Source organism: Pogona vitticeps, chromosome 1 (assembly GCF_051106095.1).
Source record: "Pogona vitticeps strain Pit_001003342236 chromosome 1, PviZW2.1, whole genome shotgun sequence".
Classification (NCBI taxonomy): Eukaryota; Metazoa; Chordata; class Lepidosauria; order Squamata; family Agamidae; genus Pogona; species Pogona vitticeps.
The window spans coordinates 313,665,174-313,692,396 of NC_135783.1; the positions used below are offsets into that span (position 1 = coordinate 313,665,174).

Genomic DNA, 27,223 nt, shown 5'->3' on the forward strand with positions numbered 1-27,223 from the left:
TGTGCGTGCGCACACACATTTTTTTAAAGAAAAGAATGAAAAACTGGATTTCATTTTTAAACTGTTTTTTGAGAGCTCCCTTGAGTGCTATGTTACATTCTAATAATTAAGTTGTGTTTTAGCACATTCCTCTGATATTTAATTACTATTGAAAGAAAGAGAGAGAGAGAGAGTTGCTGCTGGTGTGGTTACTAATGAGGCACTTTTAATCCAGGCAAAGCAGTGGAGAATACTTGCAAATACCTAGGTGTCCTCACTGATCACTGATGATGAGTAGAATTACTGGTTTCATCAGAAAATGACTTGGTATACTTCTCTTCAAATATATTTTCTAGATTTGAAAATATTTCTAAAGATGAAGGATGGTACTAAAGTCTTTTCCTTGGCCCTCGAATAGGCCTCTGATTACTACTGGCTCTTTTAGATCAGAAGTGGTGATATAATGTTGATGAGATTTCATTGTCAGTATCTTGTCCTTGATGATCCTATGCCAGCAAAATCTGACAAAACAGACAGGGCTTTTATATAGCATTCCAAACAGCCATTAGCAGCCCATAGTAAGAAGGGATAATTAATTTGGATGGTGTTTTAACTTAGTATCATTCTCTGTTATTCTGTTGCACAATTAGAGCATGAAAAACATTTGTTTGATGAGTGTAATAGGCTGCAGAAATGCAGTTTCAGTGGGTGTTGTGTGAGTGATTTCCTGCTCATGAGAAGTCATCTTTTCTCTCCTACTCTCTAAACCCTCACACACCAATCTTTAAAATTATCCTCTTAAGCAGATGAAGAGGCTGCCAAAGGAATGGGAAATCCATTTCAACAGCAGTATCTCTTCACTGTATGGTGCTACCTTGTTTTTAGAGAGTAATAGTTCATTTTTCAGCCTTGTCAAATACAGTGCTGCCTCGCTTAACAAGCACACCATTTAACAAAGAATCTGCATAGCGACCCATTTTGGGGGGTCGCTAATGCGATCGCATTGCGATGTTTAGATAGGCTAAACATCGCGTTGCGATCATTTCTGCACCCGGCGGCCATTTTGGGAACAGCTGATCGGCGGTTCCAAAATGGCCACCGGGTGCAGAAAATGGCCGCCCGCACCATTTTTGCGCCCTGCCCTCGCTTACCGAGGGCGCGAAAATGGCAGCGCTATGGAGGGGTGAGTTTAAGAGCCATAGGAACACATTAAACTAAGTTTAATGCATTTCTGTGGCGTTTTCCGTTCCGTATAGCGATGTTTCCCCATAGCGACAGTTAATCTGGAACAGATTAACCTCGCTATGCGGGGCACCACTGTAATTACTATCACGCTTCTTAAACAATTGGTACTGTCATATACAGTATGTCATACATACTACTGGCTGGATAACTCAGTGGTTTAGGTATCTGGCATTGGTGCCAGAGGTTGGGAGTTTGATTCCCCATGGTGCCTCCTGTGAGTAGAGCCAGCCTGTGTGGCTTTGGGCAAGCTGCACAGTTGGAAGCTTCAACACAAAGTTTTCTGGAGACATCCAAGATTGAAGCATTGGCATCAGCTTGATTTGATCCTCACTAGACGGCTAACCTTCCTAGTATTACGATCACACGCAGTTACCAGCGTGCTGATTGCGATACTGATCACTCCCTGGTGTGTAGTAGAGTAAAACTGCAAGCAAAGAGATTGTATCACACGAAAAAGGAAGGAAGACCACGTATTAACATCAGCAAGACTCATGATCAAAGAAAAGTGGAGGACCAGAGAACAGAGTGCTGTCCTCTGAAGATGCTGGCCACAGAGACTGGTGAAACGTTAGGAAGAACAACCTTTAGAACACAGCCAAAGAGCCCGAAAAACCCACAACAACCAAAAGGGGAGGAATTTGCCCAAGCACTTGAGGAAACTCTTCCAAGCCCAGCTGATGCAAATGCACCCGAACAATGGGAACATTTCAAGAACGCTGTTTATAACACTGCCTTGTCCACATTTGAAAAGAAGACCAAAAAGACGGCAGACTGGTTTGAAGCTCATTCGGAGGAGTTGATCCCAGCCATTGAGGATAAGAGGTTGAGCTCTAGCAACATACAAAGCCTGTCCTAGTGAATACAATTTGCAGGCTCTTCAATTTGCTCGTAGCAAAGTCCAACAGGCTGCCAGGAGATGTTCCAATGATTATTGGCTTCAGCTCTGCTCTCAGATACAGATAGCAGCGGACACAGGTAACATCAAGGGAATGTATGAGGGTATCAAGCAGGCTTTAGGTCCAATACAGAAGAAATCTGCTCCCTTGAAGTCTGCTACAGGCGTGATCATCCAGGACCGAGCACGGCAGATGGACCGCTGGGTGCTGCACTACTCTGAGCTATATTCCAGAGAAAATGTAGTAACCGAAGAGGCATTAAATAACATCGAGTGCCTGCCTGTCTTGGAAGAGCTGGACAGCAAACCAACTTTAGCAGAAATAAAAGCGGCCTTGGATTCCCTCGCCTCCGGCAAGGCACCTGGAAAGGATAATATCCCTGTTGAAGTGCTGAAGTGCTGTAAAGAGATTATCACCAATGAACTGTATGAAGTCTTTTTCTTTGCTGGAGCGAAGGTGGAGTACCACAGGACATGAAGGATGCAAACATCGTCACATTGTCTAAGAACAAAGGAGACAGGGGTGACTGCAATAACTACCGTGGCATTTCTCTTCTCAGCATTGTAGGGAAGCTGCTTGCCCTTGTTGTGCTGAAGAGGCTCCAGGTGCTTGCAGACAGAGTCTATTCAGAATCACAGTGTGGATTTTGAGCTAATAGATCACAGAGGTTGAATACCAAAGGTGCTGAAAGTGGGCCGTTTCAAGCAGATTCCAACAGTCAATCTATAGAAATCTCATGTGCAGAAGTTCTGGTGGCAGCAATCCCCCATGATACCGAATACCTATTGCACAAGGTAGCAAATTTTCGTAAGATCTTGACATCTGGAGAGAAATTTTGAAAGTTGGACAAATTGAGAGGCGTATCCTGTATTACCAAACAGGAACATGGTAGAATAATGAGCAGAATGCAGGATCTGAAGTGTTCTGCATGCTCACAATAAGCCTCAACATCACCTCTGAAAGACAAGGCTGTCACTTGAATCTGCTTAGCAGGCAAATGTGGCTTGGACTGCGGAATAGTCTCAAGCATCAGCTATCAAATGAGCAATGTTAAACTGAATGCTGCCAAGTAAGGGTGACATTGCATCTGATGTTTTCGTACAGAAGCTGAATGCATATCAAGCTGCTATAGAACAAGGAGGAGGAAGCTTTGGCTCAGCTATTCTCACAGCTACAAGCATACAGAAGCATGAATGCACTTCTGAACTATGAATGTACTTCTGAACTGTGGCGGTTAAGATAATGAGCTGTAAGCCTAGATCAGCGATGGTGAACCTATAGCACATGAGCCATAACTCACCAGATCGTCGTCCCCCCCCCCCCAGACAAACCTGAGAAGGCTCCGGTGTTGGCGCTTTGGCAGCCAGATCTGGAGCAGCTGGGGCTGGCAGCGGATCCAGAGTGGGGTCTTGAGGCACCTCCATGCCTGGGATTCCCCCTTCTGCTGCCACTTCCAGTTCCACTGCCATGGCACGCCACCCGCTGGTTGTTTTTCCCCCCAGTTTGGGCAAATGAGCCCCAAAAAGTTTGACACCACTTGCCTGGATCCAAATCTCTCCTCAGGCTCACCCAGGGTGCCACTACAATATCTAAACATTCTGAAAGCCTCGTGGTGTAGTGGTTAAACTGCTGTACTGCAGCCAAAACTGTGCTCACGACCTGGGGTTCAATCCCAGGTAGCCAGCTCAAGATTGACTCAGCCTTCTATCCTTCCGAGGTCGGTAAAATGAGTGCCCAGCTTGCTGGGAGGGGGGTGGAATGTGTAGCCTGCTTAATTAACTTGTAAACTGCCCAGAGAGTGCTTGAAGCACTATGGGACGGTGTATAAGCAGCACGCTTTGCTTTGCTTTTTGTCAACTTGTGTCACCTGCTCTTAATTGTTACTCTTCCCATTCTTCAAGAACTCCCTTGGCAGAGTTCTGGGAATTCCTGCCCACAGATAACACACCTACATTTCAGTCACACCTACATAACAACCCCTGTCTTTTAGATTATCTTAGGTCTGCTTCCTGTACAAAACAGAAACTGTCCTGGTGCTTCCTGGGAAGCCTAAGTGTTTGTGGGAAGTATCATCTTCCTGTCCCATAGCTCTATATAGAGCATTCCAAAAGAATTATACCTCCTACAAAGACCTAGGCTTTCCAGGAAGCTCTGGGATAGTTTCCTTTTTGTACAGGGACTAGACCTGAGAGAACCTGAAAGATAGTTTCTGTTCCAGGTGACTGAAATGTAGGTATGTTTGTGTGTTTCTTCCAAGGGAGTTCTTGAAAAATTCTGGAAACTAGAGTCTGACCCGAAATGGAATGTTACACCCTATTTAGATTACCCTTGAAAAATGTTGTCCACCTTTTTGCTTCATTATACTGTGGTGGCTGGTGGCGCGAAAGAATGGGAATCAACAGAGGCTGAGAGAACTAGATCTAGCTTGTTATTCATAATTCCATTAAATATGCTTTGTATTCTGTTTGTGGTTTGGAGGGTGTTATGGGTTAGGCAGGAGTGCCCTATCTGCCAAGACAGTAGGACTCCACTTGGTTGCATGATCCCTCACATTGGGTATGCCTAGATTTGAACCTCCAACTTTCTTCATGTGCTGTACCACTCAGTTGCAGTTGTTTAAGGCAGTTCATTACATTCAGGTATGTTCAGGCATTCAGAGGTCCCTTTTAATCATTTTTTGCAACAGGCTTTTTAAAAATCCTGTTAAAAGATATAGACAAGATTTGTGGGAGTAGAAAAATCCCCATGTTTAGTGGAAAGTCACTTAAACAATTTTCACAACTACCAACATACTTCTACTACTTTAATGCAGCCTGTTCGACAAACCATTTTAAGAGGTTCTAGCCCTTTCATACAATAATAGAACCATCGTAGGGTTGAAAGGGACCTTGGAGGTCATCTATTCCAACTCCTTTTTCAAAGCAGGAGACCTAATACCATCCCGGACCTCATACCATCCTGGACAGATGGCTGTCCAATCTTTTCTTGGAAACCTCCAGTGATGGGGCACCCAAAACATTGGGAGGCAAGCTGTTCCACTGCATAATGGTTCTCACCGTCAGGAAATTCCTCTTTATTTCCAGGTTGGATCGCCCTCTGACGAGTTTCCACCCATTGGTTCTTCTCTTACCCTCAGGTGCAATGGAGAATAAATCAATGCCCTGTTCCTTGTGGCAACCCTTCAGATATTGAAAGACTGCTATCATGTCTCCTCTCAGTCTTCTCTTTGTTAAGCTAAACATACCTAGTTCTTTTAGTTGTTCTTCATAGGATTTAGCCTCCAGTCTCCTTATCATCTTTGTTGCTCTGCAACCCTTCCTGGGCCTCAGCATCTTTTTTTGTATTGTGGTGCCCAGAACTTTAAACCACAACACAAACTCATTGAGAGCCTTGGTACGGAGTCAGTCACAAAACATGTAGGTGGGCTGAGAGGAAACAGAAGTATTCCAAATAAAACATTTACTCTGACACTAGACACATCACTTGTTGCTTTAACATGAATTCCAGAGAGCAAGCAGTGAGTAAGTTTGATGCAATGACACTGCTTCCCTGCACTGCTTCTGCTTTGTCATACAGCTTGTGATGACATTAAAACAATCTCTTCAGGGAAAGCATCTTCCTGTGTCTGGAACAGTCCAAACTTCTTTCTCCTCTTTTAACCCAGCAGTAGCTGTACTTGATTTGTTTGTAAGACAGAGATGTTGGCGGGAATGGGCTCTCTGCTTTGGTTTAGAACTGCTGAAATGTTAATCAAAGTGTTTCAAGATTAAGGATGCAATCAAATGGTGGGAAAGATGCATGCCTGAAAAGGTTGCCCTGGAAAATGTCACTTTGCAGAGAGCAATCTTTGCAGTCATCCTTTCCTCTAGTGGGTATCACTCTAGCCCAGCCCCCAAAGTAGAAGCCCTACAGCTGGACAAAAAAGGTCAGCTGGACACAGACTGGGATCAGGCTAGAGTGTAATTCCCTATACATTGTGTGATCACCAGGAAACAGATTGCACCAGATCACTCCACAACTGGTCCAAAATGCAATCTGTTTCCCCATGTGAGGTCACACGGGGGGGATTTTGTTGTCTTCTATTTAATTGGCTACACAATGTTTTTTTTTCCTTTCAGGAAAAGCCTTGGTATTGCAGTTGCATTTGAGGCATCTGTAGGTGGCACGGTTCAAAGAATTTGCTTTGACTCATTTTTTCATCTTATCTTGCTGACCAGTAGGCTCATTAAATCATAAAATATATTAAATAAATTATTAGGAGCTCTGCCCACGTAGGAGAAGCTGTTAAAAAAAGAAGTGTCTTTCGAGAGAGGCTTTGCTGAGAAAGATGAGTGCTGGCACTCCATGTGTGTGTGTATGTGGGTGGGTGCACACACACTTTTCAACCTCCCTTGTGAGGCAAGAAACAAGGGAGAAGGTGCTTTACCAAAGTACTGTTTTGTGTGTGTGTGCTTTTGTACACTCTGTTGATATTTCCCTTCTGTGTACAGTGGTGTCTCGCAAGACGAATGCCTTGCATGACAAAAAACTTGCAAGACGAATTGTTTTGGCGATGGGGTTGATGACTCGCAAGACGAATGTTCCTATGGCCGTGCTTCGCAAGACTAATGTTTTCTGTTTTTTGTTCCTGCCTCATGTTTGCTGATTTTTAAATGTTTTTCTATGATGTTTAAAAAGTTAGTTTTTTATTGAAATTTTTGAAATCATCTGCACAATATGTACGACTTTAAAGAGCACTTAATAAACCCTTTGTAAACCAAATTTGACTTTGTTCTGACTTTTTTTTTTGCCCAAAGCAATGCATTAATTAGATTTCAGTGCATTCCTATGGGAAAACGTGTTTCGCAAGACAAATTTTTTGCAAGACAACTTTAACTGTGGAACGAATTAAATTAGTCTTGTGAGGCACCACTGTACTTTCTAAAAAGTCAGATACTTTCACTTTGGTTCAAAGCATGTGATTGTTTTGAACCAAAGTGAAAGTATCTGACTTTTTAGAAAGTAGAAGGGTCTTTGACAGGGAGGAAGAACTACAGATGGGGTGTGTGGACTCTGAATTGATTTGCATTTCCCATTGCATCACGTGATCAACAGGAAAAATGCAAATCAAGCCCATTCCATATTTTCTTCTTCTATAGTTAGCCTCTATTTTCCTAAATGCAAGTTAAAGAGATTGTAATTTTTACAAAGTTCAATTTTTTAAAAGAAAAATAAACCCTGACAAACTAAATTAACCAGTGAATCCCTTCCAACTAAGTGCTGCTACTTTTCATGGCATATTCTCAGCTAAGATTGTTGATTTTAATATATCCTGACTCTGGAAATTTCTTATAAGACTGTAAATGCATATGCATTGAAATGCATATTTCATTGTGATGTCATCAGAGATGCATTTTTAAAGAACTAGTGAAGCTAAGCAAACAGAATAGGCATTTTCCTCTTTCTGCTTCCATTAGTAGTAGTAATTTTTTCTCAGTTTTCTCCCATTTCCAGCCCTCCTACACAGTGTAGCATCTGTCACCAGCATTTTTCTATTCCTTCTCTAATTAAGGGCTTGCCATTTATCCTGGTCCTAGTTAATATTTTAGCCTTTTGTTTCTGTCCATGGAGTTTTCTTGGCAAAGATACTGCAGTGGCTTGCTAGTTCCTGCTCCAGGTGGATCACGTTTAGTCGAACTCTCCACTATGACCTGTCCGTGTTGGGTATCCCTGCACAGCATAGCCCATAGCTTCTCTGAATTACTCAAGCCCCTTCACCATGACAAGGCAGCAATCCATGAAGGGATTTGTGGTGCTGGAGGACACTCGACCAACATGAATTTGGCCCAGCTCCAGGAGGCAGTAGAAGACAGGACGGCCTGGCGTGCTCTGGTCCATGGGGTCACGAAGAGTCGGGCATGACTTAACGACTAAACAGCAACTAGTTAACATGTGTGGGTGTTCAAAGTCACAGCACTCTCATATGTACCCAAATAGGCATAGTGTAACATTTTTTTCTCCCACAGGCTAATCTAGACTCGTCAGTTTGCAAATCTTCACAAGTGGTTGAGATCTGGAGATTAAGCCAGGGATAAATAAGGAACGGATACGTGGGTAGCTAATCCTTTTCGATGCAAACACTTGGGGCTAAGAGATTATAAAAATGTGCTGGCATTCAAAAAACAGTTCTTAATGCTACCTTTGTGGGGCTCCTTTTTATTTTAATACACAGACTGACCCCATTCAGTCACTTTTACTGTGTCACACTTTTTGGACTCTATATGAATGCATCAACCTTACTTTCCATCTTCCTGTTTTTAGTTTCATTGTTTCTGTTGCACAATTGAATTCTTTGCCAGGGACTTTTTTTCCTTTTGAAACCATTAAAGCCCTACATACATACAGAGAGCTAGCCTACCATTAAACAGAGTGAGATGGCTATTTCAGGCAGCAAATCCTGATGCAACAGTAAACAGAATTGTATGTGCCATCTACTCTGCTCTGTATTCTACTATCATAGAACTCTGATACAATGGAGGATCTGTGCCATCTCTCGTGTCCTATGCCAACTGTAAGATTCAACTGTATATCCATATCAGTTTTACATAAAGAATGGTTATTGTGCCAATTTGTCTGGCATGAACCACCACCTCAGCAGTTCATATTGGGTCGTTCTTCAGATGCCCATTGTTCTGTAGGTACCCCAGCTTCCCTTCTCTGCCTCCTCCAGTGGGCACCTACTCAGAGGAGGAAGCGGGACAGGGAACTTTAGGACGCTGATTATGGGAGGATGACTGTTACATAGGTTTTGAGCACATGAGTCAAACAATTAGTTCATTAGGGTTTCACTTTCCTATTTCCCCCACCATTTTCCCCTCTTATTTTTTGATATGGTGATGCATATACCAACACTGCCTGCTGCCCTTGGTGCCACAAGATGATTAGGGAAGCCAGCATTTCTCCACCATCCTATTCAGTCTATTGGGATCTGGAAATGGACAGACTGAGGCACCATCCTGGGGATGGAGTGACTTGGAATGTCTCCTAAAGGGTACGGGGTGGGTTGACTAGTTCTGTATGCCCCTTATTCGGATGTAGAGTGGGTTGGGAGGGGGCTTCTGCACATGCCTATTTAAAACATATTTATTTATTTATTTATTTATTTATTTATTTATTTATTTATTTATTTATTTATTTATTTATTTATTTATTTATTTATTTAATTTATATGCCGCCCACACTACCCAAAGGTCTCTGGGCGGCTTACAGCATTTAAAATACAATAAAGTTATGTAGCAATTAAAATACAATTAAAATATATATAAAATTGCCATCGGACCCACAGCTAATATTATTTCAGTTAAAAGCCTTCTGGAACAGGAAGGTTTTGACCTGGCGCCGAAATGTCATCAGTGTCGGCGCCAGACGAATCTCAGTCGGGAGGGCATTCCATAGTCTGGGGGCAGCTGCCGAAAAGGCCCTTTGTCTACAAGCCGTCCCTCTTACCTCCTTGAGGGACGGCTCTTTCAAAAGGGCCCCCTGGCTAGATCTTAACTGCCGGGTAGGCTCATATGGAAGGAGGCAGTCCTTCAGGTATCCAGGGCCCAAGCCGTTTAGGGCTTTATATGTCAAAACAAGCACAGCTTTATATTGACAAGCACAGCTGAATATGAGTCTCTTCACTTCTACGCCTCTAGGTGACTGTGAGTAGGCAAGTGGAGACATCCAGGGGGAGTCTGCCTCCATGTTCCCCTGGCCCCCTCAGGGTTCCTGCCAAAGATATCTGGTGGGTACTACACAGGAGTGAGCGCTCCGGTGAAAACAGGAGGAACTCAAAAGGGCAGAAAGGAGGAAAGAGCAAACTGAAGAAAGTTCCTGCCAAGAGGAAATATGAGCAAGCCAGATGAAGAGCTGGGGCAGTCAGTGGGAAGGAAAAGCAAGAGGAGAGCAACATAGAAGATTGTGTGAATGTCCCTAAGTAAGGAGATGAAGAGCCTGACTCTGAGGCACATACTGGTATAGTGGCTTCAAAACTCAATTCTCCTCTGATTATTTTCCAGTCTACTTGGAGGAACTCAGCCAGGAAGAGGCCAAGGTGCCACTAAAGTCTGAGGCCAAACTCTCAGATGTTCAACAGCCATTGAAACAGGGTTAGTTGGAAGGACTTGACCCCAAATCAACATAGCTGTCTACATAGAGAGGGACAGCTTCAAAGGTTGTGCCGGTTGGCATAGGACACAAGGGAAGGGCAACTTAAGGTATACAAGATGTGACTGTGTTGTGCAGAGGACAGCATCTGATTCCTTGTTAATACATTTTGGTGGAGGACTTACTGGTGGAGAAAAATAGTTCCTAATAAACGTTGTGTTCATTGTTAGACTCCAATGATCCTGCCCCTCCTCTGTATTACTACCTTTCAATTATTTGAAAAGTGCTATCATATCTTCCCTCAGTCTTTTTTTCTCAAGGCTAAACATGCCCAGTTCTTTCAGTCTTTCCTCATAGGCTTGGTTCTCAGTCCATGGATAATCTTTGTTGCCCTTCTCTGAACTTAGAATCATAGAATTGTTCTTAGGGTTGGAAGGGACCTTGGAGGTCTTCTAGTCCAACCCCCAGCCCAAGGCAGGAGACCTCATACCATCCCGGACAGATGGTGGTCCAATCTTTTCTTGAAAACCTCCAGCGATGGGGCACTCACAACATCTGGAGGAAAGCTGTTCCATTGCTTAATGGTTCTCACCGTCAGGGAATTCCTCCTTATTTCCAGGTTGGATCTCCCTCCGACGAGTTTCCACCCATTGGTTCTTCTCCTACCCTTAGGTGCAATGGAGAATAAATCGATGCCTCAGTGTCTTTTTTGTATTGTGGTGACCAGAACTGGACACAACACTCCAAGTGTGGCTTCACCAGCACAGTATAGAGAGGTAGTATCACTTCCCATGATCTTGATGCTATCCCTCTGTTGATGCAGCCTAGGAACTGTGTTGGCTTTCTTGGCAGCTGCAGCACACTGCTGACTCTTTCTTAGGTGGTAGTCCACCAGGACACCTAAATCCTTCTCACAGGTACTACTGTTGAGTCAGGTGCCACCTATCCTGTACCTGTGCATCTGGTTTCTCCTGCCTAAGTGCAGGACCTTACATTTCCCACCACTGAACTGCAGCTTATTGGATAGGGCCCAGTGTTCGAGTCTGTCTAGATCCTCCTGAATGTTGAGTCTACAGTATCTTCCAAAGTATTAGCAATTCCCCCAAGCTTTGTGTCATCAGGAAATTTGATGAGTGCTTCTTCAATCCCCTCATCCAGATCATTTATGAAGATGTTGAAGAGCACTGGGCCCAAGACAGAACTGTTGGTCAGCAAGCTGCAAATCCATCTGGTAGTTGCACTGGCTATCCCACTTTGTTCTATCTTACGCAGAAATACAGTAGGTTATGGTCTACCTTATCAAATGCCTTACTGAGGTCTAAGTATACTATATCCACTATGTTTCCTTGGTCCACTAATTTAGTCACTTTATCAAAGAAAGCAATAAGATTTGTTTGGCATGACCTGTTCTTTACAAACCCATGCTGGCTTCTAGTAATCACCTTGTTATTTTCTAGGTGGTCACAAATCTGCTGCTTGTATATTTTTACAGGATTTTCCCAGGTATCAATGTTAAGCTGATTGGTTTCCTGGATCCACTCCCCCCCCCTTTTTGAAGATTTGAACCACATCAGCACTTTTCCAGTCCTCTGGCAGTTTGCCTGTGCTCCAGGACCCCTCAAAGATTTCATTCAATGGTTTTGAGATCACATTTGCCAGTTCTTTTAGCACCCTGGAATGGAAATCATCTGGTCCATGAGACCTGAACTCATTCAAAGCAGCTAGGTGTTCTTTTACCACTTCCTTACCTGTTTTGACCTGCTTCCCTCTCCAGTCTCCCACAGTGTTGCTTTTGGTAGAGTGAACCAATTTTTCCTTTTCAGTAACTACAGATGCAAAAAAAAAGGAAGAAAGTAAAGAAAAGAAAAAGGAAAGAATTAATCAGTTCCACTTTCTCCCTGTTGCCTGTCACCTTCTTGTCATCTTCTCCCATTAGTGGACCGACCATTTCCTTGACTTTCATCTTGCTACTTACCTGTTGAAAGAAACTTTTTTGTTGTTATTTCTGGCATTTGTTGCAAGTCTTAGCTCATTCTGAGCCTTAGCCTTCCTGACTTCATCCTTGCAGATTCAAGCTATTTGCTGGTGTTCTTTTCTAGTTATGAGCCTTTTCCACCAGTTTTTTACACTTATCCTTTTTGTCCCTTAGCTTGTCAGAGAGCTCTGTGTGCATCCACACTGTCAGACGTCTCTTGTTTTTCTTTGTGGTATTGTTTTGGTCTGGGCCTTTATTATCTCACCTTTCAGGGTTTCCCAAGCATCCTGAACTGTTTTTTCCTTTAGGATTTCCATCCATGTAATCCTTCCTATTACATCTCTTAGTTTGTCAAAGTCAGCTCTCTTAAAATCCAGAACATTGGTCTGACTTGCTCGAGTTTGTTGGTGTCTTTAAAAGTGTTTTGTCCAGAGCTGGACACAGGCCTTACCAGGGAAACAAAGAGAATGAGTATTTTATGGGATTTGGAGACTATACTTCTGTAAATGCAGCCTAAAATAGCATTTGTCTTTTTTGTAGCCACATCACACCGTTGGCTCATATTCAGCTTTTGATCTACAACAATCCCAAGATCCTTCTCACTCATAGTATTACTGAGCCAAGTATCGCCCATCTTGGAACTGTGCATTTGATTTCTTTTTCCTAGGTGCAATTATTTGCATTTATACCTGCTGAATTTCACTGTGTTGTTTTCAACCCAGTGCTAAAGCATATCTAGATCATTTTTGAATTTTGATTCTCTTGGTAGTAGATTCCAGCTAGCATGCCTCTTTTGGTTTTTGCCCCAACTACATTGATCCAGATACTCTAAATATCCTCCTGTATTTCTGGGCAGGAATGTGTATTTTTTTTTTTACACACACTGTAACACCAACTCCCTGTAAATCCACCCTTCTATTCCTTCTGTTATTTTTGAACAATGTATATCCTTTAATTGCTGTGTTCCAGTTATGGGAATCATCTCACCAAGTTTCAGGTATTCCTATCAAGTCATATTTGCCCTCCTTAACTAAAAATTCCAGTTCTTCTTGTTTCTTTCTCATAGTTCTGGCATACTCTTGGCATTCGTATAGACACCGTAGATGGCATAATTTGTGGCTTGCTTTTCTTTGTACATTCTTTGTACATTTTATGAACATGATTATTAATGTTAATGTTATTATTGACCCCCATTAGAACTGTTCAGCTTGATCTTCTTCTTGTGCACCCATCTTTACCATTGTGCTCGTTTTTCCCTGCCCCTACCAACTGAGTTTAAAGCCTTCCTGAAGAGGTTCTTCATACTGTGGCCAAATAAATTCTTCCCAGTCCTTGTGAGGTGCAAGCTATCTCTTGCTATGAGTCCATCTTCCAGGAAACTTAGTACATGGTCCAAAAAAAAAAAAACACACACACACAAATCTCTCACATTGACACCACCTGATATGGCACCCTTGTATAATGTTCCAGGGGAGGGCATACTAATAATTAGAGATAGACACAAACCTGAAAAATAGTGGTTCATGATGGCTCATGGTTTGTGGTTCACTACGAACAACAAACCACCACAAACCAACCAGAAAAGTGAACCAGTTAGTGGGTCAGTTTTCAGTTTGTGCCCAGTGGGAGGGCTTCCCATCCTGTTGTGCCACCACCAACGCCCTGCCGCCACCACCACTGTGCTGGTGCAATGATGAGGAGCCTTGGTGCTTCCTCTATGCAAGGGCCTGACCCCCCAGCTGATCACCCTAACCAGCATAGAAGCGGGGACATGCATAGAAGGTATCAACTGGCTTCTCTTCCAGGAGCCTAGGAACTGCCTGTGCACATGCACCTGACCCCTAGGTGATTGCCCTGATCAGCTAGGCTGCAGGCATATGTGTAGAGGCAACAAGCCTGGCTCCTGGAAGGGGAGATGGCCCACTGCCTCTGATGACAACAGCAGCGGCAGAAGCAGCAGGACTTGGTAGCAAAGTGGTGGGGCAGCGGGATGGGGGCAGGTAAGCATCCATTTTATCAAAGCAAAAAGAAGCACTGAGGAGAAAAAATATTCTGATTTTTTGGTGAACACTATGGTTCATGCCTGTCTCTACTAATAACTAATCTTTTATAGCAAAAACACCAAATAATTAGAGACTAACTAGATTGTCTGGTAAAGGTAAAGATTCCCCTTGACAATTTTTGTCCAGTCGTGTTCGACTCTAGGGGGCGGTGCTCATCCCCGTTTCCAAGCCATAGAGCCAGCGTTTTGTCCGAAGACAATCTTCCGTGGTCACATGGCCAGTGCGACTTAGACACGGAATGCTGTTACCTTCCCACCAAGGTGGTCCCTATTTATCTACTTGCATTTGCATGCTTTCGAACTGCTAGGTTGGCGGGAGCTGGGACAAGCGACGGGCGCTCACTCCATCGCGTGGATTCGATCTTACGACTGCTTGGTCTTCTGACCCTGCAGCACAGGCTTCTGCGGTTTAGCCCACAGCGCCAGCCTTCATAGACCCTAGCCCAGATAAATTGCTTTTCTCTGTTTTTCTTCTGAATTTTCCTTTCTCACAGTTCTTCCATAAGAATATATAATCACAGATCAGATGCTGAATTTATTTTGTGATGGCATGGGATAAAATAACCCGGATGCCCTAGTACCCTACCACACAGTTATGTGGAAAAAGCCCATGTGTGTAACTATTTAAAGTATTCCTTTTATATGCACAAGCTTCAATTCTTGATACTTCCTCTTGTCAGTTCTCACCTGCCCACGCTTCTCATTCATCCTTGACCTTGACCAAGTCCTCTCCCTCTCTGCTGACTTGGCCACTTCATAAAGTAGATTTTCTCCCCTGTAGTTGGGTCAGTGCCATATGCTGAGGAGAGGAGAGAGGGAAGGCAGACTATATTTGCTGCAGTGGGAATGGAGAAGCAGAGAAATGGCCAAGCATAACAAAACGTACAAAATAAGATGTATCAAGTTATACTTCTCACTCACTGCTCAAGGATGTGCCAGAATGCAGCAAAATAATGGCAAACTCACCCAGATAACAAAACTGCTTAAAGTGTTCCTTTCATTGTTTCCAAACTAAATTAAACTAAACTAAAACTTTAAAAAAACCCTAGTGTACTTATTTGAATAATGCTTGAAAATCTACATTGGGATTGTACAGCAAAGGCTGCTATAATATTACTGCTATAAGGATGACTTTATTAGCACCTACGATTTCCTGTAATTAAAGACTTATCCCTCTCATTCCAAAGTCCCATGGGTTCTCAAGAATGAAAGGGATTATTATAGTAGAGTCTTTCGATCTTAAGTCTGAACAGTTTAATTTCCAAGAAATGGCCACTGCTGCTGATGTCATTAGGCAGTTTAAAAGTTATCTACAAATACTCTCATACCTAATGACAGTTCTGAGCATATATGAAAATATTTGTAATTTAACAATCCCAGAATGTATGTTGAAAATCTTTATTTGTTTTTTTATATGAAATAACGTCATATTTAACAAGCATTTATTCCAAGGGTTTCAGTCCAAGGAACTACCTCTGAGTAACTTATTGAAGAATTGTAAGACTAATTCCAGCACTACTTGACTTGCAAAAAAGAAAATCGCCCTGTACTCTAAGGTTAGTAGCAATTGGTACCAGCCTTAGCTTCAACTGCATATAAAACTAAAGTTTCAACTGCAGTTGTATCATAGCACCATCTAGTGTTTCTAGACACATATGGAAGATTTTCTGGCAACTTGTTTAAATCATAAATACTGTATTAATGAATCAGAACCAAGATGTAAGGACGGGACTTTCAGGCTAACACTAGTGGGAAAAACTCACTACTTTCATTATCTGTTTTTTTCAGTAATGTCAAACAGACCGCCCCCAAAATCTAATTCAATTGGTTTACCTCAAGAGTGTGTGTTCTGTGCTGCGCCCTGATAGAGATTTCAAGATACGTGAGGTATTTAAGGAATGGTTTTACAATTTCCACCCCCCCAGTGAGTTTCCATGGCCAAGTGGGAATTCGAACTCTGTTTTCCAGAGCCGTAGTCCATCACTCTACCCACTACACCACACTGAGAATAACTAAAGAGAGGATCACAAAAATACCAGATTTTTCTCAGATTTCCTTTATCAGATTACCTCCATGTAACCTGATAGACACATCTATGTAACACCTATGTAAAATTGTCTCACACTGATATACTAGCAAATAGCCCAAACTGCATGCTCTTTTCCTTCCCTTGCCTTGCCTTGCTGCCATGTTCAATGCTTGCTTAATTTTTTTAACTAGAAAAAGTTGTGGATGAAACTGAACTGAAGTGACCTGGAAAAAAAGGTATACCCTTTAATGGTGAATGAAAGGAAGAGTGCTTGAAGAAAGAAAGAAAGAAAGAAAGAAAGAAAGAAAGAAAGAAAGAAAGAAAGAAAGGAAAGAAAGAAAGAAAGAAAGAAAGAAAGAAAGAAGAGCCCCTCGCAAAAGGAACCAAATCAAAAGGTTTCTGCCATTCACATCCCTACACTATCAGCTAGTATAGCACTACTTGTAATAAAGGAATCAGTGGAGAAAACAAGGAGCTTCACCCATCATTATGCTGGCCTCTCCTATAAATAACTGAGGAGTTGCAGCTGAGCTGTGGACCACATGAATTTTATGCAGGAGGTCCCAAGTTAAATCCACAATATTTCAAAACAGGGCTTGGAAAACTCCAACTTGAAATCATAGAAAACCACTACTAGTCAATGTTGATAATACTGGGATAGATGGATTCCTATTCCAATTCATGATTCCTGAATTTCTAAGTCTTTTTCTGGTCTTTCCTCTCTGTTGAACATATTCAGTGTTTTTGTTTTATGCCATGTCTTTACAATCCTGTAAGGAGCTTATTGCAATCTGCATAGTTTTCCCTTCCTATTTTACCATCACAACAGAAATCATCTGAGATAAATAGAACTGACAGAGAGCAACGGGTGTAGAGTCACCTGCTCAGCTTCTAGGCAAGTTGAGGTTTGAACATGGTATTTCCAGCCTTAATCTGCCACTAAGCTTGTTCTACTGCAAGTTTGAATTCTGCATTCAGAACCAGATTCATACTTGGAGCAATGAATGAGTACCATAGTATCCTCTTGAGCCTGAGCACCCTGGAATTTTGATGGAAATCGAACACCAATGCATCTGTCTAATGAATTTTATTATGCGGGGGGTGGGGGGTAGTGACTGGCAGATTTCCCTTTTATTTTTTCTAAATACATCCAGGTTGTTAATCTGATGTCTCTGCTAATGATCTGGATTAAATCCTGATGGGCACAGGTAGACAATTCAAGGTTGACTGAGCCTTAAATTCTTCTAAGATTGGTAAATTGAGTATCCTGTTCATGTGGGGAGGGCAATGTGTAACCTGAGAGTGCTTTAAGCACTGTGGGGCAGTATATAAACAGTGCACTTGCTTTGTTTTGCTTTTCAGAAGAACAAGAAAAACAGTGATGGAACATCAATAGCTCCATGTTTCTCTAAACATCTGTTATCACTCCATCACAATTTATCAGTATGACTATCGCATTTTGTCCTTTTGTGCATGTGGCATACATTCACACTTTTTTTCCATCAGGAAGCTTCAATGCAATAACCTAAGAGCAAGTACAAGCTCATGCCATGCTGGACTAATATAATTAGTATCAGACTATGATTGGCAAGATCCAGGTTCAGCCTTCCCAGGCAGCCATGAGACTCAATACACGATCTTCCCAGTCATAAATAACTGTTGAACAGATAAAAGAGAAGGGGTAGACCATGTGTACTGCCTTGAATGTCTTGGAGACTGGTGGTCTTAAAGATAACAAACAAGTGCCTGTCAAAAAGTAAACCATTTTTTCCACGAACTGTAGATCCAACTAATCAAACATTTTTCTTCCTTGCATTTTGAACTGCACATAAATTCAAATAGTTCATTTGTTGGAGCTCAATTTCATATGAACGTATAGAATCTTAAAGGGACAGCTGAATAATCAGATCTAGAAAGCTGATAGGTCACAAATATGGGATGTAGCAGCTGTTCTCAACATTTAGAATGATATAACTACATTGCCTAGAAATGGCTGCAGAGCAGGATGATCCAGTCTCCCTCCTTCCTTCCTTCCTTCCTTCCTTCCTTCCTTCCTTCCTTCCTTCCTTCCTTCCTTCCTTCCTTCCTTCCTTCCTCTTTGAATTTGGCGGTTTTACATATCAGAACATAATAAAAATCACCTGGTCCTTAGTAGGTCTGAAAATTAGGTAAATACAACCTCAGACGAATAACAACAGATGATATATTACATTGTGTCATGATTTATTTAACAAAAATAAAGCAAAAATGGAGAAGCCATGTGTGAAAAACTAAGTATACCTTTTGATTATCATTTTCTATATGACTTTATCAGTCTCTCACATCACTGTGGAGGAATTCTGGCCCACTCTTCTTTATAACATTGCTTGACTTCATTGAGGTTTGTGGGCATTTGTTTATGCATAACTCTCGTAAGGTCCCACCACAGTATTCAATTGGGTTGAGGTCTTGACTTTGACTGGGCTATTGCAAAACCTTGATTCTTTTCTTTTTCAGCCATTCTGCTGTAGATGTGCTTGTGTGCTTGGGATCATTGTCCTATTGCATGACCCAATTTCAGATAAGTTTTAGCTGCTGGACAGATGGCCTCACATTTGACTCTAGAACATTTTGGTATACAGAGGAGTTTATGGTTGATTGAATGACTACAAGTTGCCCAGGTCCGGTGGATGCAAAACAAGCCGAAATCATTACCCCTTCACCACCATGCTTGACAGTTGTTTGTGCTGATATGCTCTGATATGCTTGCCAAATGTGGTGCTGTGCATTATTGCTAAACATCTCCACTTTGGGCTCATCTGTCCAAAGAACATTGTTCAATAAGGCTTGTGATTTGTCCAGATGCAACTTTGTAAACCTAAGCTCCTGCCATGTTCTTTTTAGAGAGAAGAGGCTTTCTCCTGGCAACCTTTCCAAACAAATAATACTTGTTTAGTCTTTTTCTAATTGTACTATCATGAACTTTAACATTTAACATGCTAACTGAGGCTGCCTGTAGAGTCTGAGATGCAACTCTTTGGTATTTTACAATTTCTCTGAGCATTGCATGGTCTGACCTTGAGGTGAATTTGCATGGTCATCTACTTCTAGGAAGACTGGCAACTGTCTTGAATGTTTTCCACTTGTGAATAATCTTCCTCACTGTAGAATGATGGACTTTAAATCATTTGGCTTTATAACCCTTTCCAGATTGATGGGTGGCATCAACTGTTTCTCTGCAATCATTACTGATATGTTTCCTCTTTGGTATTGTGTTAACAGACACCTGAGTGCTCCAGACCAGCAAACTGCTAAAACTTTGGCTTTTATAGAGGTGGTTACACTTGCTGATGGTCACTTACTCAAGGGCATTTGATTAGCAGCAGCACCATGTTGCTACTTAGCCTCTTAATACCTATGGAAGCAGTAAGTACTTAGTATTTCACACATGGCTTCTCCATTTCGGCTTTTTTTTTTTTTGTTCAATAAATCATCTGAGGTTGTACTTACCTAATTATTAGACCTGCTAAGGACCAGATTATTTTTATTATGTCCTGATATGTAAAACCACATAATTCAAAAAGGGTGTACGCTTTTTCTCACATGAATGTATATACCCTGGAAGCACTATCTGGGTGACAGTACTGAAATTTGAAAAACAAACCGTTTGCATTTACTTCAAATGCTTCTTGGAGTGTTGTCATGTTCTGGTCCAAAAGCAAATGATAAATAAAATGTACTATATACAGTATGATGGAAATGTAAGAACATTTTTACAGTAGTTTACACTTCCGTGATTTTTTTGTTAAAAATGCCAAATGAAAACAGAGTGCAACGAAGCGCAATGAAGCTAATATTTAAAACATCTGCAGAGAGGGACAATGTAAATCATCCCAGTTTACTTATTCATCCATGTGCTGGTTTTGTTCCAAATATAGAATTATAAAGCATTTTCAAAGTACATTATCCATGGGAGACAGGATGTTAGTAGCTTTTTCAGTTTTACAAATGTCCCATATAAATGATTAGTGTTGTAGGAATTGGTTATTGTGTCTTTTATAATCTTATGGCAAAATGATCCTGGAGAGGAGAAAGTGAGGAGTCTTCTCTATTTTTCTGATAAAGAATGGAATTTGCAATGCATTGTGAAGAGCAGGGTTTTAAAAAGAGAGATGCAATTCCCTTAAATAAATAAATAATACTGTAAATTCAAAGCAAGAAATTACCTTTCTCTTTTCAAGTCCTCTTTCACCTGCAAGGGAGTGGGGAAGGCTCTCTCCTTTTGAGAAAAGTATTCCTGTTGTTCAGCTTGCAGTGAGAGCAGATAAATATACCATCAAACATTGGTATGTTCATCCTGATATGTGAATCCAGCAGGAATTGGCTTTCTGCTTTGGTAACTCGAGTTACTTTAGCAAGTGTGATTGCTCCCATAGTGAAGAGCTTCTTCATCAATAAAGTGAGTAAGTTATCAGTAAAGTGAATAATGAGTAAAGATATCAAACATGTTTGAAGACTTCTCGAAGGCTTTCATGGCCGGGATCTGATGTTGCTGTGGGTTTTCCAACAACAGAACATGGCCAAACAGCCTGGAAAACCCACAACAACCATGTTTGAAGACTGTTAATCAACCAATATAACCATCTAATGAGCTCTGCATTAGTGAGGGTGACAACAGACCACCAGAAAGCGATACAAATTGATTAGGCACCCTTCAGTCTTGAGAGACTGTGGTAATGTCCTCTGTATGGAGGACTTGGAACAGTATCTAGTGTGGCTGAGGAGGCCCATTCGAGAGTGACAATCCCTTCTACACTGAAGACAAATACAATCTGTCCCCTGTTCAGCTCCCTGATTTTGCTGGTTTTGGGACTGCCTCTTTGCCTTGGCCTGCTGGACAAGGGTCTCTTCAAATGTTCAGATGTCAAGGTTTCCCATCTGTTGAGGTCCATTCCTAAGGCCTTCAGATCCCGCTTGCAGATATCCTTGTATCACAGCTGTGGTCTCCCTCTGGGGCGATTTCCCTGCACTGATTCTCCATACAGGAGATTATTTGGAATCCAACCATCAGCCATTCTCACAACATGCCCAAGCCAACATAGACATTGCTGTTCCAGTAATGTATACATGCTAAAAATTCCAGCTCATTCTAGGACTACTCTATTTGGAACTTTGTCCTGCCTGGTGATACCAAAAATGCGTTGGAGACAACACATATGGAAGGTGTTCAGCTTCCTCTCCTGCCGTGCACTAAGGGTCCAGGACTCACTTCAGTACAGGAGTGTGTTCAGGACACAGGCTCTATAAACCTGGATCTTGGTATATGCCATCAGCTTCTTATAAAGCCATCCTCTCTTTGTGAGTCTAAAGAAATGGTAGCTGCTTTGCCAATGCGTTTATCCAGCTCGACATCTAGGGAGAGAGTGTCAGAGATCGTTCATCACACAAAGTGATGAACAACCTCCAATTCTTGGGTGGAGATGGTAATAGAGGGAGGTGAGTTCACACCCTGGCCCATGGCTTGTGTTTTCTTCAGGCCAAACAAATAGATTCTAGATAAAATCATGTATGTTTAATAGATAGGACAATGACTAAAATTGGAGCTGTTTAAACGTTCATGACAAAACAAATGGAAAAGACTTCACTAGGAAAAGCAGAAAACAGGTAGAAAGAGGGAACACCTGACATAATATGGATTGACTCTATAACGTTGTCAAGGTAGTATGCAATGAGCATATGTAACTCAGCACCGATTACAGTAAAACTCCTGCTGGTTGTCTCAGATTTCAAAACACATTTGTGTGTGAGCATGTGAGTGAGTGTCTGTGTGTGTGAGAGAGAGGAGGGGGGGAAGATTACTATTTGCATCAACAGCTTGCAGTGCTGCAGCTCTCTCAGATTACTTCATCTGAATATTTCTACAGCTGATCTAGTGATCTAGTTAACTCGATTACAGGAGAGTCACAGTTCTGTGGCAGAAAGTCTCAGATTCAGCCCTGACATCTCTAGGGAGAGGCTAGAAAAGAAGGTCTCTGATTTTCTTGCCATGATACTGTCATCATAACTGGTAGATGTATGCATACAATGTTACTGTTAGGCAAAAAAAACAAAAAACATTTTGAGGACTTAGATGAAAGATGCATTTAAATATATGAAACAAAATTGTTATTACAATAATTTTTGCTCTGGGGGCATGTAAATAGGAGATTCGCATTTCGTACACATAAATACATACATGTTTCCTTTGTGATGGTTATAAAAGCTTATGAATAGATGTACCATTGCATCAGGCCCTCTACTAGGCTGTCTTCAAAACAGACAACAGTCAGGGACGGGAAAGCTTGTGCCTCTAGTCGCACTTCCCAGAATGCCAGTGGCCATGCTAGCTGGGATGTTCTAAGGTTTGCAATCAAAATTTGTAACTTTCCCCATGTTAAAAGACAGTATTGCAAGGCAGCAATTGTCATTTAACATTCACTTGGTACGGTGTGAGTCACTGCAACAAGGAAGTCATGTCTGTTATTAACAAATTGTTCCAGTCTTATGATTTATTGTGTTCTAAACATTCTGTGTCCCAAACTACCTAATTTTAAGCCTACATATCTTCTCTCTGTTATTGGAATTTGTAAAGCCCAGTGCTTGAGACATTTATTGTTGGACTACACTTCCCCCATTAGGTGGTGGATTCTGGGACTTGTAGTTCAAAAATATGTTTCCCAGGCTCTGTTAAAAATTGTTGACCCATTCAAAGAATATCAGCTGAGACATAAAATACTAGTATTTTATAGTAATTTTGTCTCATGTGCTTCAGATTCAAACAGAACTGTGCACTGTACGGGCTTATTCACAAGCATAAATTTTTTTTTCCAATTACAGCTCCAAGAATACACCACACATTACGGCTGTGATGGGAAAAGTTACTCTTTTGCAATTATTAATCTAAGAATAACTTTTCCCATCTCTGCTTCCAAGTCACTCTGACTCCTTCAGTTGATAATGGAAGGGGAGAGACGTGTAGTGTTTATGTATCCATAAATACATCCATGTTTGAAACTTTATCAACAGCTTTGTACTGTAACCAAGTGACCAACTTGTATTAGATTCCCTTTTGCCATCTTGCTGCACAGCTAACATTCTACTGGAACGTATGTCAGTGACTAAAATAACCCGACTAATTTCCAGCGGCAAGTGTCGAGTGAGTTAGCAGTCAGAGAGCTGCATGGCTGAGAAAACATTGTAGTACTTTAGAAGCTTCAGGACAAGGAAATAGGCCTAAATTTGATGTCAGGAATAAGCTAGTGCCAGTGCAGACTTTCCCTCCACCTCCAAATTACTTGGTTTTAGATCTGTTCCTTGCAAAGCAAAACTGATTGCCTGAGAACCGAAAATGGATCTGACTGTGCCTTGCCTGGATTTTATACTGGCACGCTTCCTGAACTGCTAACATGAAGGAACTGCTTTGACCAAGAAGAAGGAAAAATGGGGCTGTTAATTTTCTGCTAACATTCTCCTTTCAAAACAATTAAGGTAGGACATGGTATAGTGAGAAATTATGAACAAAACACAGGCTTTGGACAAAGATCTAAGAAGGCCAGATTTCCATGTTTAGTCCCTGCACATATTTTCTTTTACTTTTTTTTTTGAAACGGGTTATATTTCATGCCAGTGAAGGTTCCCAGTTGTTTGAAAAAGTTCACTGCATTCTTTTGCATGCTGTAATTTCTGTCAGGAAAGACAAAATGCTTAATTACTCTCATGTTTAGTCTATCTTGTTGAAGACAATGTTTTTCTTACTGAGTTTTTTTTTATTTAAAAACAAGTCTATCAAACTTCTGTGATAACTGTTCAATATGGTTTTGGCTGGTTGTATTATTATGTATATGTTAAGGAAATACTGAACGCTGTGTTTTACGCCACAATAGCTTTTGGATTCAAAAAAATGTGGCTTTCATTTTTTAATGGAGGTCACAAATAGACATTTTCATATTTGTTTCCCCTCTGATATGGGTGGAAAATAGAAGTTATCCCTCAAAAATGTCTAAAACACTGCTGATGTGCTATGTATAGTTGGTTAAAAATAAATGTTGTATATATTTTTGCATTGTTCTGTCCATAAACTTGGCCTACAGTATGGAGTGTGGTTTTCATAATCCTGTGAATTCATAGTCACAAGAACTGGACATATGTTTTGTTGGATCTAGGCTAAGTTAAAATGAGGTAACAGGAAATTTAAGCAAGCGTTTAAATAATGGCCTCATAAGAGTAAAATAAAGTGCTATGTTTCAAAGACTTGCACCTTTATCTTATCTTGGGGTGCTATTAAATCATATCTGAGATTTCTGAGCGTGGTGGTAACTGACATTGAAGAATAGCCAGAGTTGAATTAAATAAACATATATACATGGATGTGTGTACACATGTTTTTCCTTGGGGTTCAGAAATATAGCAAACTTCGTTAAGGTGCATGTATTGAAGACACATGGTTTTTCTTGGCCTCAGAAATATATCAGGGACATGTATTGTGCATTCTAAACACAATGGCATCATCTGTGATACAACATTCTGAAAAATGTTTATCACCTGTCAGTTACTTGCTATTCATTAGAGAATGGTTAACTATGCTGCCTCCCTTGTGGGTTTGCTCTTTACCGGGGCGCCATTTTGTCACACGAGTGGGATTTTATTTTCTATTTGTTACTTGAAACCTCATTATTTCAAGGGCCATGATTGCCTCACCCGGAAATATCTCTCATTCCACCAACTTGGCACTTTTCCTCTAGAGGCAGCTGATATCCCAAGGAATTCCTGTCCAGTTCTATCAAATTTAAGAGTAAAGGAAGTCTTACAAGAGAGTGCCTGGCTGCTTAACTGTGTGCATGATGCTTGAAAATAACAGACAAGCTATAATTTCTCTGCTGTACATTTTACAACAGCAAGAATAAATTTAATCTCTGTAATAATTCTGATGAAAATAGAGAGGTTCTTTGCTCATTTAAGGTTTCTTAGTGTAATAACATACACTATGTATATATAGTTATCCTTGCTTGTATAATATATATCAATCTAGGTTAGGTGAGGCTATACTATGCTACACTATCTATAGCATTGTTTTCTAAATTATATATTGTATCATAATTATATGTCTGCTTTATAATTAACTTGCAAGTTATAGAACATAGGTGCTATCCTTGCACAAAAAAAGGACTGTATTACTAGCCCCACTTTTGATGTTGTATGGCCATGCCCTTTTGACATTCATATATTGACTCGGATGTGTGCATAGGGGAGCGTATGCATCAGCTTTTCCTCTGCAAACAACTTCAAAATGCCAATGTTTGCAATAAAATCACCACACTGCCCATGCTTATGAATACTCTTTCTTAACTATGGCTAGTACTCCAAGCTGAGCACTTCAGAATGGTCCTAATATTTGGGTAGAAAAAGTGTGAAATGATGGTCACAAGGATCATTGTAAGAGTGAAAAGAATCACAAAGTACTAAACACAACATTTCACTGGTTTCAGCCAGAGATAAAAATGTTTACTTTTTTTTACACAGCACCTCTTAGAATCCTATAGCCAGCATGGCAATAGAATTTTTTTTAAAAGTTTCACCTCTTGGCTTAAATAGAGTAAGATCAATTACATGGGCCGTTCATATGGTACACTTCCTTCCTTGCATGCTTTTTTAGGCACATTTTTTATTCAACACATGCAGTGGTTCATTTTTGCAAACAATGACTCACTCATACATGTCATAACTTTCAGGACTGAATGATCTGGTGTCTGGCTAAAACAATTTTGCTAGATGGTCATGAAGCAGAAGGATGAGCAGGCACATGACTAATGCTGTGGTTAAGCATGTCAGGTACACAATCCCCCTCTTGGTTCAAGTCTTGCCATTATCATGAACTCTCTTAGTGCCCCCTTTCATATTCATGCTACACTATGGCCTTCTACAGCCTGTCCTCTCAAAGTTCTGTTAGACTATAGTTCTCTTACAGACCGGATATGATGAGAGAGTTTAGTACAGCTGATGGACACCCGTGCCATTTCCTAGCTTTCTTTTCCTCTGGGTATGGCATGAATTGTCATACTTACCTTCGTATGTTCATCTGAAACTATGAAAAGCGTCATACATGCAGTATATTTCAAAAATGCATATTCCTGCACAAAAATACAGCAGGATAGCATTTGTAGTTCCATTGAGAGCATCTGGGTGAAAATTAGGGTGAAAAACAAGAGGAAAGTGGTAGTTGAAGTCTGCAGTAGATCATCCAATCAAGGAGAGGATGCTTTCGAAGCCTTTGAAAAACAAATTGCAAGAATTTCAAAGAGACGTAATGTAGTAGTTATGGGAGATTTCAATTATATTGATGTATTGGGAGGCAAATTCTGACAAATGTGCCCCTTCCAAGAAATTCCTGGTTTGTAAGCTGATAGTGTTCTGCTACAAAAGGTGGAGGAAGAAACTAGAGGATTAGCTATCTTGGACTTGATTCTACTCAATAGAGATGACTTGGTGGATGAAGTGGCAGTAAGGAGAACTCTGGGGGAAAGTGACTGTGTACTCTTTGCGTTCTTGATTTCAAAGGAAACAAAAGCAAAGTGTAGCCACATGTGTATGCTGGATTTTAGGGAAGCACCACCATGGGTCGTTTTTAAGGAGAAAGGCAGAATAAAAATATTTTGATAAATAAATAATAAATAAATTTGATTTGGATTCCTGCACTGAACACTTATAGGCCTTTTCCAGCTCTATTATTCTATAATTCTATGCATGACATGGTCTCCTGAATTTTTCAGGTCAGAGCCTATATTGGTACAGTTTATTTCTTGGCCTTGGCCTTCACTTGCAGTCTGGGAATAATAATACTGACCTACTTTATAGCGCTGGTTTGATGACTATTAATATAATGCCAGTGATCGTAT

The 27,223-nt window shown here is 41.0% G+C and overlaps 1 protein-coding gene across 2 annotated transcripts in view; it reads left to right on the plus strand.

Annotated features, from left to right (window-relative positions):
* The window catches only part of AKAP6 (A-kinase anchoring protein 6), a 335,833-nt gene that overhangs the window by 68,334 nt on the left and 240,276 nt on the right, over window positions 1-27,223 (plus strand). The window contains exon 1 of one of the 2 annotated variants that reach the window (XM_078392147.1): window positions 23,392-23,819. The exons of the other annotated variant lie outside the window; for it this stretch is intronic. The gene's annotated coding sequence lies outside the window, so the exon portion shown is untranslated. Of the gene's footprint in view, window positions 1-23,391; window positions 23,820-27,223 lie in introns of those variants that run through there. 2 annotated transcript variants of the gene reach the window in all.